The 13,114-nt window shown below is 37.6% G+C and overlaps 1 protein-coding gene across 1 annotated transcript in view; it reads left to right on the forward strand.

Moving 5' to 3' along the window:
• The window catches only part of LOC107078120 (bifunctional protein GlmU-like), a 42,285-nt gene that overhangs the window by 25,845 nt on the left and 3,326 nt on the right, over positions 1-13,114 (forward strand). The window lies entirely within an intron of this gene.

The following is a 13,114-nucleotide window of genomic DNA, read 5'->3' on the forward strand; positions in this document are numbered from 1 at the left end:
GTACAGTACCTTCATTGATGATGTTTTTAAAAACATCAACAGTGTAACTATTGTTTGTGTCCTTCTCTAAAAAAACAGATAAAACTTGATGGAGAACTATTTAACAACGTTGTGTGGAAAGAGTTCAAAATTAGGTTAAATCCAATTGGCACAATGGAGATAATTATGATGAGTTTAAAATGAGATAGAATAGATTCTCAAACATTGCAGCTGAAGTTCATGCTCTCTGAACCCCCAGCCTAGAAGCTGTGTGTGTTGGGGGTGGAAGGGATTGAAGTGGACTGTGTATATAGCACTTCTGCATATTTAGTAGATCTAATTCTTAGCATAATTGAGCACAGCGTTCTTTCAAACAGCTGAATGTTTTGTTGAACAGAGTTACTTCTGTTCTTTACTGTTATTAGGGTCTTAATTTTTGTTGGAGATATTTTATCAAGAGATTAAAGCAAAGGCATTACATTTTGATTTAAAACAAAATTCAATAAAAAGGGGCTTTGATCATTCCCCCTGCGGTAGAGTGAGTTTGGAAACTATTTTTTTTTGTTACAGAAAGATAATTACAGGATCTAGGTAAATTAAGATTTCTTTTTAATTGAAGAGCGGTTGTCAAATCCGACTTTCTTCTGAATCTCCGTTTCTTATCCTCAGGAGAAAGGAGAGTGAGATCTTATCATGGATTAGGCTGGTGATATTCTTTAAGATCTAAAATGTGCATGACCACACAGCAGTCACAGAATAAACACTCAAAATTTAGAAAACAAAACAGGAAAGAAAAAAAGCATAACATGCCCGATCGGCAAACTCAACACAGTAAGGTAAAACCCAAGAAGGTAAAATCGTAATTTTGTCAACAATTCCTTTTCAAGCTGCTTTCACTCCAAGGGTACTCAAGGCAAAGTAAGTTTGGAAATTCTTAAATGGATATGTGCTTGTTAGGTGATTGCATAATGAAGTTTAATGTTCTGTTTGTTTAGCATGGAGCTCTGCTTTTCACAGTCCCCCACCTCCTGTGCAGAAGCTAAGCTCTAGCTTCTGAAGTGGAAACACTTCAGTTACTGAAAGTGACAACATCTTAACATAAGCTGAAGGGAATCTGCTGACAATTTCCCCCTATTTATTGTGCTTAAGGGGGTGAGGACAGGCTGGCTTGCCTTGACAATAAAGGAAGGTCCAGGTAAGGGATTAAGCAGGTGATTGCTAATGGCCAATTTATGGAGAAAAGGTACGAGGGCTTTTGTACCATCAGGATAATTGTTTTCCAGAGTTTCTCATTGCAGGTGCCACCAGACATAAGTCAAACCATGTAATCCTCGAAAATCCAGCCTCTTCCGAGGAGTGTTAACCAGGAATGTTCGGCTGGGTCAATGGATTATACAGAATTCATGGTGGTAGCTTGGCTGAGAGGAGGTATTAGAGAGAAAGGGAGAGACACTGCGCTGGTGTTGTATTAAAATGAGCCTACCAGGTGGTCTCAGAAAAGTGGACACAGTGTGTCAAGTAATCTGAAAAGCTGGGGGTCTTTGCAGCTCATTGGCTGGGGTCCTGGTAAAGAGAGCTGGCTATGGGGGTGGCACTAATGTAGCTATTGAAGCCTCAGTGAAATGTCTGTCAGGCTTGGTTTACCACAATCAGAGCAGTGATTAGGGTCCTTTTGATGACAGGTTTAGTTTTCTGTCCATTGGAAAGAAGGGGGGGTGGGAAGGAGGAGGGGGGCAACAGTGGTGCACGCGGGATGAGAGAGGTTGGGACAGCATATTAATGTCTTGCACTAGGGGCCTACGTAATTTCCCAGCAGGTCAAGGGGTCAGGTTTGTATTTAGTTAGCGGTAATGATCTCGTTAGGGATCTGAATGGACCACCGTCTAAGCCCATTCAGGGAAATGAGCGTGCCTTCCCTTCCCCCTCCTTTCCCTTCCTTGTGTGGGCTTACACAAGACATGAACTGTGATTAATGGACTTCCAGGGCTTAATAACTTGCAAAACAGTATTAAACAAGGGGAACCCGGGACAATTGGAGTGGGACCCAGGAGGAGTAGGAGGTGGTTGTAAACAGAACCAGCACAATCGCGAGGCATGGAATTAACTAAAATGGACGCATACAATGGTACAGCTGGCAACTGGCAGGGAGCCAGGCCTGGGAGAAAGCTCCATTGCAGCTTCCAGGTGGCCCCGGCTAGCCCAGCCTTTTCAGTTTTGTAAGTGTTAAAAAATAGAAGAAGAGAAAGGGTACATTTTCAGAGGGAGAGACAGTGAGAGGAAGCCATTGAGCAGAAACAAGAAAGAGATTAAAGAGCAGAGAAAGTGATAAGCAGATAATGGGAAAGACATTCAATGGAACAAGTAATCCTTGACATGCAAGCACAAATATGAATGCTTTTGTTTCTGTATTTAATTTAACCCAGGATGCTAAAGTGGGAAAACAAGAATAGTAATTTAGACTCCCTGCCCTCCCCCCTTTCCTTTCTCTCTGCTCGTACACTCCTATTCCCATCCCTGCCATCACTGAGAGTGTTCTTGTCCAGATAAACACAAATACAACTGTGTGCTAGGAAAGGCTTGGGCTTGAGTGCACCTCCCAGAAGCCATTCTCTCTATTCAGTGAAGAATTTCAATCAAATCAATACTGTGCAGCAGACGGTGAAATAAATTTGAGCACTTAGAACACGGGATGAAAATAAAATGTTTGTAAAAAAATGTTTTTAAAAAGCACTATCTAGAAAACACCCCAAAAAAGGATAAAACGCTGATATACAGTATGAAGCACAATATGAAATCAGATGGAAAAATAATATTATACATTATCTTGGTGCATTTAAAGCATTAGCTCTAACAAATATTGAATTTTACTTTTAATATTTGATTATTTGGAAAATTCTTATATAGAAATTCACAGGGAGTATTTTTGTATTTTATTCTTAGACCCAGGGCAAGGAGACAGGCAGTAGGGAAAATATAGGAAAATATACAGGAAAGGAGGATTAGGAGCAATTGTTTCAAAATCTTTTTTCAAACACCATCTAGTGTCAAAAGTGAACAAAAAAATGATTTACATTATTTTAGTTTTGTTGAGACCTTTCTGACACCTGATACCTTAGATTCATTTGTATGATTTGTATTTCATTTCTAGGTAGCTGCAGCATCTGATATGTCTAACCTTTTTCCTTTCATTGGTACATACTGTATATAAAGGACATTTTAGGCTAAAAGAAAATTAATCTGTCTTCACTCTAATTATATTTCCAATAAGTTATGTTTCCAAGTGATTCTGAATGCAGCATTTATTAAAAATTCAGACACATGATTCACACAATCAATATAACATTTTCGAAACGGAATAAGGGAGCAAGGAAAGGATATACTGTAGATGGGCTGGTGGCCTGTCCAGGGCGTACCTTGCCTTGCGCCTGTCTGCTCGCCTGTTTCTGGCTCCTCTGAAACTCCACATTGGATGAAATGGTTATATGTATGTATGGAATGGATAGATAATAAATATGTATATGCATAAAACCATGAATATTAAAATCTGGTGAATTGGGTTTAAATCTGTCCTCCTTACACAGTGATAGAGCTTTTAAATAAAAGAGGAGTTATCAAAGCTGTACTATGTAGAAAATTATTTTGTATTTTCCTCGAAAATGCGATGTACACACTCCAGTTCATAACCGTAATACAAAACGTAATTTATGGAAATATGCTCTGCGTGATTTGTTTTTCTTTAACAATATCTCTAAAAGTAAAAATGTATTTTCCTCGCATATGGAAATTGTAAGAGATTAAAGTCATTCTGTCCCATTGGGTTTCCTAGTGGAAACAAGTGAGGAAGTAGGCGTATTGAAGATGCTGCGTTGTGTGCAGGTTCAAAGCAGCAGTAGGACTCTAAATAAAAACATACATGGGAATCTAGGTCTTCCATGGGGTTTAAAGGTCTGTCCACTGGCCTCCACATCTTTTCTGGGGCCCAGATCTTTACTGACGTCTGAATCTTTGCTTTCAACTGACCCTACGTCTGCCAGAGGTTAAACCATCAGAGGCCTACTGTAAATCCTCTGTTCCAGTGTGTAGTGTGTATTTAGCTCTCTATGTGTTGTCATAACCCCTTTTAGACAACAAGCAGTATGTGAGTATTTATGAGAATTTCAAATTCTCTCTAGCAATTTCATTTTTTAACATTCTGTTATTAGTTGTCTATTATATATAATTGCTTTATAATACTCCAGGTTTGATTCATGGCCTCTAGATTCATTTTGACTTTTGGTACAATACATTTCTTACAAAAAACTGGCTGTGTTGTCACATTAAAAAAATGTTTCTCCCTTGGAAATGGTTTGCTTAGACTGATTTTCCTTGATTATCCTATGATAAATGGTCTCCCTGGACTAATTTTCATTTATGAAATCTTTTCTGCCTTGGAAAAGAAGGATCTATCCACCTTACTCAAAACTCAGTGTGCCATAAATAATGATTCCCCTGGGCCTATTTGTTTTCATACCGCTTTCAGATGTGTTTCTGACTATCAGCAGTTTGTTGAAGTGAAGAATGCTTCACTTTTAATATAAAACACCAATACACGGAGAGATTATCATCTTATTTCTTAGCCAAATATTATTTTGAAAAATAAAACTAAAAAATGATCAAAGTTTTTTCAGCTCAAAGTAGGAGCATTTACAGTATTTTCTATACTCCTATGACAGTATATTCTATTGCTATGGCACTGTCATAGGAGCTCACATATATAATACATTTAATTTATGTTAAATTTTGGTGTTAGTGTAGATATTCACTAACATGTATGAGGTCTTGTCTCAATTGCACTAGCTACCTTTACAAATATGAGAAGCCAATTTGGCTGATGACTTTAACAACAAAGAATTACAGACTTTCCTTTAACACCAAACATGTCACCAGATTAGGGCAATTCAAGAGCTGAAGAGTGCAGGATGAAGTGAACAGAGCCAAAATGACAGGGTATGGGGATGATTGATACCATGGCTATAATGTCGAGAAAGCGCTTTGTAATGGTTACATCTTGTTTACACACCTGTACAACTGGCTGTTTTTCCCTTCAGTGAGGGGATTAGATGCAATCTAAGAAACCGAAACCTGAAGGTTTAAAACCTTCCCTTTTATGTTTATTTCTTGTTGCTATGGGGAAACAACATAGTATTCCTCTTAGTATAGCATGTTAAAAACTGTGCTTTACTACACTCACATTTTAATTTTCAATGGATGTGACTTTGCTGATATTAAGGATGTTCTTTGGTCATTTACTGTTTACTTTAAGCCAAACAACTGCAGAAAGGAACTGTGGGCCCAGTATACATTTTTAACTTATAAAACACATAATTTTAAAAATATTTTTTGGCTTGTAATGTTGTACTAAGCATAATTTAGATTCATTTGTCTATTGAAGGCTGATAATTTTTCTTTTTTAATGCAGGCAGGAGCCCTGCTATTTCATTTTATTATCTTCTAATCTGTTTTTGTTTTCTGCAAATAATTGTTTAATTGGGTTTTGGTTAATACTATTTTGAGAATTACTATTCCTTCAACGTTGTGTGACTTAATTCATACTATGGAAGTTAGTGTAGGAGATATTAAATGCACAGTTTAAAAAAAGAAAAAGGATGTGCAGTATATTATAGATTATAAATATGTATAGTATACAGTTTACTAATTGCATGAATTAAATAGTAAAACTTTTTTCTAAAGTACTTCTATGTGTTTTTTATGAACAGATAATCTGTACTTTAAGTGGCTTCTTTTATAATCCAGATTATACCATCTGGTAATGTTATTACCAGAATTACAACTGGACATGCTAACCTGTCTTATTTTATTTGACCATGACAAAGACAATATATTATAATTGCATCAGGCAGGCTTTATCTCCTCTAACATTATTTGACATCTCAGTTGTAAAACTGGCGTTATTTGACATTCTCTTCAGTCTGTTTGCTGAGAACTGGGCTGTGACTGAAATCAGAATGAATGACACCATTAAGAATAGGTTGGATCTAATCTGTTTTTCCTTCAGCTCAGAATTTTTACATTTGTATTTACCTTTTTTTAAGTAAGATTTTTAAAAAATATTTGCTCAAGCCCTTAACACAATCACCGGCTAAGAGGTTGCTCAGTTCTGCCGTTTTTATCCCCACTTGTCGGCGATGCCAATGTGCTTTTTACAGCTGTTCTAGAGACGTCGTTCAATCTCTAGGCATCAGAATTCCCTTTCAGCAGGGGCCATGGCTCGACTCTGCCGGTTTTGTGAGACTGCTGAGTTAAGCTTTCGACTCACCGCATTGATTGTGGAGCAGATTTTTATCATGAATAATGTATCTGAAAATAAATTTATCTTTTAATAGCAGTTGCCCATCTGAAGCGTTTCAATTTATGGGGTTTACACTCTACAATTGTCTTCTGTCTTTTTGAAGTCCTGCGTTTCTTAGTGTCCTAGAGAAGTGTAATCAGGCTTGATTCACTAGGTCAAAACTGCTTTTTAAAGAATGGTTTTGTTCAAGTTCACTAAACAGAAGATGAGGAATAAACTCCTAGTGTTGAATCTGTGTAATAATTGTATTTAGTGCATGAGGAACTGATTGATCTGATTAAAATCTGTTAAATCAGATTTTCTCGTCTCTCACTATAGATTCCTTTCCTGAAAACGAGGAACAGAATGCATTTCTGTACAAATAAAAAGATAAATTCTTATCTCAAATGCTTATCAAACACTTTAAATAATTATTTAAAACAGTTACATTGTTTAGTTTTTGCTGAAATTAGAGGACGTATTGGTTTTTCTGTTGCTTACAATTTTTTAATGATATTTGTTGTGTACATTCACTCAATAAATTAATGATTGGTGTTAACTAACATATCTATAAAGGAGTGAATAAGAAAGGAATTGCTTTTTTCTGGCTCTAATGTATTTTTGTATTGTTGGGAAGTAATATGAAATTATTATAGACCAATTTATTTGCTTAGATATAAAGAATGATTTTAGTTAATTAGAAAGATGTTCAGTTTTTTTTAATTTTTCAAAATAATTAAATCACATTATAAATCAAGTGGAAAATTGCTAGACAGCAATTTGAGAAGATATTAAGCTTTATTTTTGGTGTTCACTGTGCACTGCATAAAATACAAATTGTATGAAATACTATGAACAATGAAGACACATTCCCTGATCAATACACTCGATCTTTTGGGGAGAAACATAAACTCATAATTTGAAGCATAATTGTAATTACAGTTTCAGTGGAAATGCAGTAGGTGAAAAGCAAAAGAATGCTCTTTACAGTGATAAGTGCAGATATCTTGTTTGATAATTAAAGGCAAAATCTTAAAAAATATTATATTTAGGTTGTTTCAAGAAAGTGGTTTTGAATCTCAAACCAAGCAGCCTTTGAATGTGCCGCATAGCTGTGTACTCCAGTATGGGGACAATGAAGCTTACTTTGTTTAACTAGGATGATGTGGATTTATTCTGTTATCAAATTCACGATTCCATCAGGCTTTACATTTATACTTGAGCTCTTGGGAAGATAAATGGTCCCGCTTCCTTAAGACACTGTTTGTGTAATCTAATTCCAGAACTCAGTAGGAATCTTTAATAATTGTTCTGCTTCAACAAAAAGCAGATGTGGTCTTTTACGTAGTTATTTTTCCGTACACTTTACTGGTTTATCAATGTGATTGTGATTCTGCATTTGATTAAAAGAAAACACCTCCTTAGTAATGTAGAAAGGCTTAAAAAGTCTTGCTAATTGCTGACATGGTTTTAGCTTGTAAACAGTTTGGTTAAAGAAGATGCTTTTTCTTCTTTGAAAAAAGATGCTCTTTTCGTTTCTTAAAATGCAGATTGATAATCATTGATTACTGGATCTATCTGAAGTATATCACTTCTAACTTATTTCTAAAGACATGTTCTCCCCTAGGGAGATTTCTGACTTCTGTGACATTCTAACTTTTATGTTGTTTATGTAATTGCTTATCACTCCCAAGCTGAAAGACATATTTTAGTGGAATGAGTTAGTATTAGAAAGCTAAAACTAAACTAAAGGCTCTGTCAGTGTTAGCATGTTTAGCCAACAGCAGGTGGCACAACATACAATGCAGTTCTTAGAAGGACATCAGGGGATCTGGTAACCTGAAGAAAATCACGTCAACGGGCAAACTGATGTGTCTGACAGCTATGCACACTTTTACACATAGAAGAAAATGCTGCAGATGACATGTCAAAATGCAGTAACCCGAACCCTATTACAGAAAAAGCAGACTGTAATTAATCACTACTTGTTGGCTATGTCGGAATCTGTTTCCAGATGTGATGTGCAGGGTTCAAGAATTTCAATTATTACGGAATCCCTGCTATTAAAAAAAAACAAATTTAATTCAAAATAACAGGAAGAAAACTACTTGAAACCTGACACTTTGATGTCAAGATGGGTACTGAATATAGTGTCTTGCAAAAATCCTCCTTCCAATTTGCAGATTTTTTAGCTTTTTTCAGCTTCAGTTTCAATACTATACTGTACATACAGAACTCCCAGAAACAGAAACCCCAAAAATACAATATGCTGAAATAATAAAAAACACAAAGAATTCACCCCCCCGGAATCAGTCATTTGAGGAAGTTCTCTTGGCAGCAATTACTGTTGCAGGTCTGTTTGGATAAGTCTCGACCAGCTTTGCACACCAGTATGGAGGATGGTGCAGTTTTTGCCAGTTCTCCTTTTAAACCTGCCCAGGCTCTGTCGAGTTGGTTGGGGTTTGCTGATGGACGGCAATATTCAAGTCTTGCCACAGATTCTCTTCTGGGTTCAAGTCAGGGCTTTGACTGGGCCACTTACTTCCTTCTTGTTCAGCCACTCTTTTGTAACGTTGACCTTGTGCTTTGGGTCATTGTCCTGTTGAAATGTGAATGCTCATCCAGCTTAGGTCTCCAGTAGACTGAACAGGTTTTCCCTTAGTTTTACAGTACTGTACTTCGCTTCATCTATTTTTCTCTCCATCTTGACAAGCTTTACAGTCCCAGGGCGTAATGATGCCACCACCATGTTTGACAGTAGGGACAGTGTTGACGTTATAATGTGCTGTGTTGGGTTCGTGCCAGAGGTAACTACCTTAAAACCAGAAAGTTTCAGTTTTATTTCATCTGACCACTTATCCTTTTGTTATGCATGCAGACATCTGCTTTGTGTTACTCTGGTCTTTTATACTGGCAACAATGTAAAAAATGCAACTTCAATTCTGTCTGGAAACACTATGCAGGAAGCCGCAAAACTGGTTTGATTCATGTCTTTTCCTGTGGTCACTGACATGATAAGTAAACCTAATCTTGGTTCATACTTACAGTATATTTTCTCTGGTCTTGGCCATCCGATGGAAATTACTAGATATATAGCTGAAGAGGGCTAATTACTGTATCTCGTCATATCCATTACTGTTCTTGCTTGTTCAAAGCAATCTAACAAGTTAGTTAAGGTCTACTTTTCTAAATTCATGTTGAACATCCCTAGGATCTTATTTTCATACAAGGTGACACTTTAGCTCTAAATATTGTTTCCACAACCTTATACATAAAAAGTCAAAATGTCTTGTTTTAGGTTAGTTACCCTGGGTTGACAAATTAATAAATTGCATCAGTGACCTATGAATCTAGAATTATAATATATAAACAACGGATCAAGACTTATAGATTTTATAAGTTTCCCACTTATGCACTAAATATCAGCTCAAATTAGTTTGTCAAACAAGCCAAGTTCTGATACATGCTAAACAGAGTTTGTGACACGTCTTTCCATTTCTTTGTGGAATTGTGCATGCTGTGAAATATAGTCTTTTGAGCATTAAATAAAATGTCAGTCATATAGTTCTGAGGTATGTAAGTACGTGAAAAATATGCAGGTTATTTCCTGTGTGTATTGAAAGCAATTTGTGAAGCGTGCACAGATTTGAATAAAGCTTTAATTACACTGTTTTGGTTTCAACATATTCGTCTAATATAAATACATACACAAATTTTACTTTGTGGTTGTCCGTTGATGTCCTGAAATGTATTAAAATATTTTGATAGGTCATTCCTCGTTACCTAATCTTTACAGACTGGCACTGTATTATGATTTATTGAAATAGTTTCGCTACTGATGTTGATACAATTTATTTTTGATGTAATGAAGTAAAACTTGTTGACCTGTTTGGTCAGGTGTTTTATTACTGATATTTATTACAGCTTAAGTAGTCTTTAATGCGTTCTCAGAACTAACATTGTGATTGTGAATAGTCTGAATGTCAGTCAAGTAACTTGATATTTCCACAAAATTGCTAATGTAAGATAAGATCGCTTTATTAGCCATATACAATTTCTTGCATTAGGAATTCATCTTTTCACATACCCCAGCTTGCTCTCCATGAGTCACAGACAGGGAGAGAAGCTTGGGGTCAGAGCACAGGGTCAGCCATTGTACAGCACCCCTGGAGCAGTTGGGGTTAAGGGCCTTGCGCAGGGGCCCAACAGAGTAGGATTCCTCTGCCAGCCATGGGATTTGAACCAGCAACCTTCCAGCCACAGGCACAGATCCTGAGCCACAGAGCCACCGCTCTTCTGTCTAAAGTGAGACAGATGCCTAAAACATAGTAAGCATATGAAATGCTTGTTTAATCCATTTCTATTTCCATTGATTGATCTATTTTTCATTTACATATTTTGATCAATTTGAGCCCAACTCTTAGATTTTGATTTGTTCACCAAAAAGCACAAACACACAATCTGTGGCCTTGAGCCACTTCTTTTGCATAATTGAGCCTCATCTTCTTACGCCTGGCATGTACCAGGGTTCCACCTTCACCTTCCAGTGAACAGTCCCTCATTTACATGTCTTTGTACTAGTGTACACTTGTTCCAGTTTGTTTTAACATAAGACATGCGGAATTTAATTCTGATATTATTCTCCTTGGCATTTTGGTTTGAGCAAAATTCTCTTCCCTGGTAGTTCATGTAGGTTTCTGGGCATGTCTGTGTTGACTTCAAGCTTGGTTTTCATATTTACAACTTTGCTTAAGATAGACAATAGGAAAGACTTAGATATGCATTTGTATCTTAGTCTTTGATTTTTGTGTTTTTTCTAGATTTTATATATTCTATATCTTTGTATATTTCTTCATGCCACTGTATTCTTTCCTCCGTGCCAAAATTAATACCAGATGATACTACTTTATATGGGCAGATTTGGATTGCCAGCTTAAGCATATGAACATAAGAAAGGTTACAAATGAGAAGCCCATCTACTGTATCTCAGATAGTAATCAGTAGTTATGAAATCGAATGATCTCATCCAAGCAGTTCTTGAAAAAAAACAGGATATTTGTTTCAACGACATGGCTGGCTAGCTTGTTCCACTGCCCTATATCTATTTGGGTAGAGAAATGCCTCCTGTTCTCAGTTCAGTTTTAAATGCATTTTTAGGCAGTTTTCACTTATACCTTCTGGTTTCTGTTTCACTATTCGTTCTAAAGAAACCAGCTGAGCTGACTTTGTCAATGCCTGTAAGGATTTTAAATACTCATATCAGATCTCCTCATGAACTGCACACATGGACTTCATACATTCCAGTCAACATTTTAACCTTTTGTTACCTTATAGCCTGCAATTAAAATGCATTAAAATATTTATTTATGTATTTATAGATCCAATCCCACAACTTCCAACTGAAATATGTATTCTAGATGAAAGAAAATTAATGAAGAATAGAAGCTGAAATAGTTTGGTTAGATGTGTCCAGACCATTTGTAAGAGTAAACTTAAACTAGTTCAGGTATAACCAGTCTCCTTCAGAGTTACACAGCAAGTTAATTGGCCTCCACCTCTGTTAAATTGCAGTGATTCTCATCATTCCAAGATAAATGCAGCAGTTCCCATAGGCTCCTTTTGCTTTGTAGAGCATTCAACCTTGAGCACCTATGAGCCTTCAAAAGAGCTCTGGGACAAAGCTATGGAAAGGCACAGATCAGAGGATTGGTACAAAAAATCAAAGGCCTTGAATGTCCCTTGGAGCATGATCATGACCATTATTAAGAAATTGAAGGCAAATGGCACCATCAGGTCCCTGCACAGATCATTTGGTTGCTTCAGACTGGATGACCATACAAGTAGGGGACTGATCGGAAAGGCTATACAGGAACTAATGACAACGTTGAAAGAGCTAAAGGCTTTTATGACCAGGACAGGTCAAAGTGTGCAGATAACAGCACCATCCCAAGTCCAGACAGCCCTTGCTCAGCACTCTGTCATTGGGTTTTCCACTGTCTCAGCCATGTTCTTGCTTGCTCTGCTAGTGACCTCTCGCTTTGCTTGCTTTTTACCGAGCTCGCCATATACCAGCCTCTGCTGAGTTTTCCTGGATTCCCCTGGCTTGTCTCCTCTTGTCTCCCCAGCTTCAAACCCTGCTATGTTGAGTACGATTTCTGGATGTTTTCTCTACCATCAGCGCCTGTCTCTCCATCATTGAGCCCTGTGGTTGTATTCAGCCAGGGTTCTGCGTCCCTCAGGTCACCTAATGGCTGAGCCAAACAAGAAGAATACAGTGGGCACAGAGAAAATCCTGCAGGCGCTGGCTTTGCAAGGAGTCTGCTATACGGGACTCAGGTGCCTAATGTGTCTGAGCCTAAGGAGGCATTTTCAGGACTTGTGTGCTGCCATGACCAGCATGCAGCAAATGCTAGCCACTGTGCATTGTAACAGATGTACAGTAGCTTCTTCATCAGCTGTGGCACTGTCGTCTACCTCAGCACGCTGCAGCACAGCCTCTGGGGGAGCTCTTTCACAGTGAACCTTCAGGGGTGCCCTTTTCCTCCCTGCTCTTGTGACCCTGACGGCTGCAGAGGATTTGCGACTTCAGTTCTTTCCATGGGACCCTCTTCCTTTCCCTCTGACCCAGCTAAGGTGGTGTACATGATCATGTCCCTGCACCGCCTGAAACAGAGAAACTCTACACAGATAGCATCCCTGCTCCAGAACTGAACCCAGGCCCCAGTGCTGTAAGGCAGCAGTGCTAACCACTGTGTCTCCCTTCTATTATTATTATTATTTATTTATTATTATTATTATTCCCCTTCT

The sequence above is a fragment of the Lepisosteus oculatus genome, chromosome 2, assembly GCF_040954835.1.
Source record: "Lepisosteus oculatus isolate fLepOcu1 chromosome 2, fLepOcu1.hap2, whole genome shotgun sequence".
NCBI classification, from domain to species: Eukaryota; Metazoa; Chordata; class Actinopteri; order Semionotiformes; family Lepisosteidae; genus Lepisosteus; species Lepisosteus oculatus.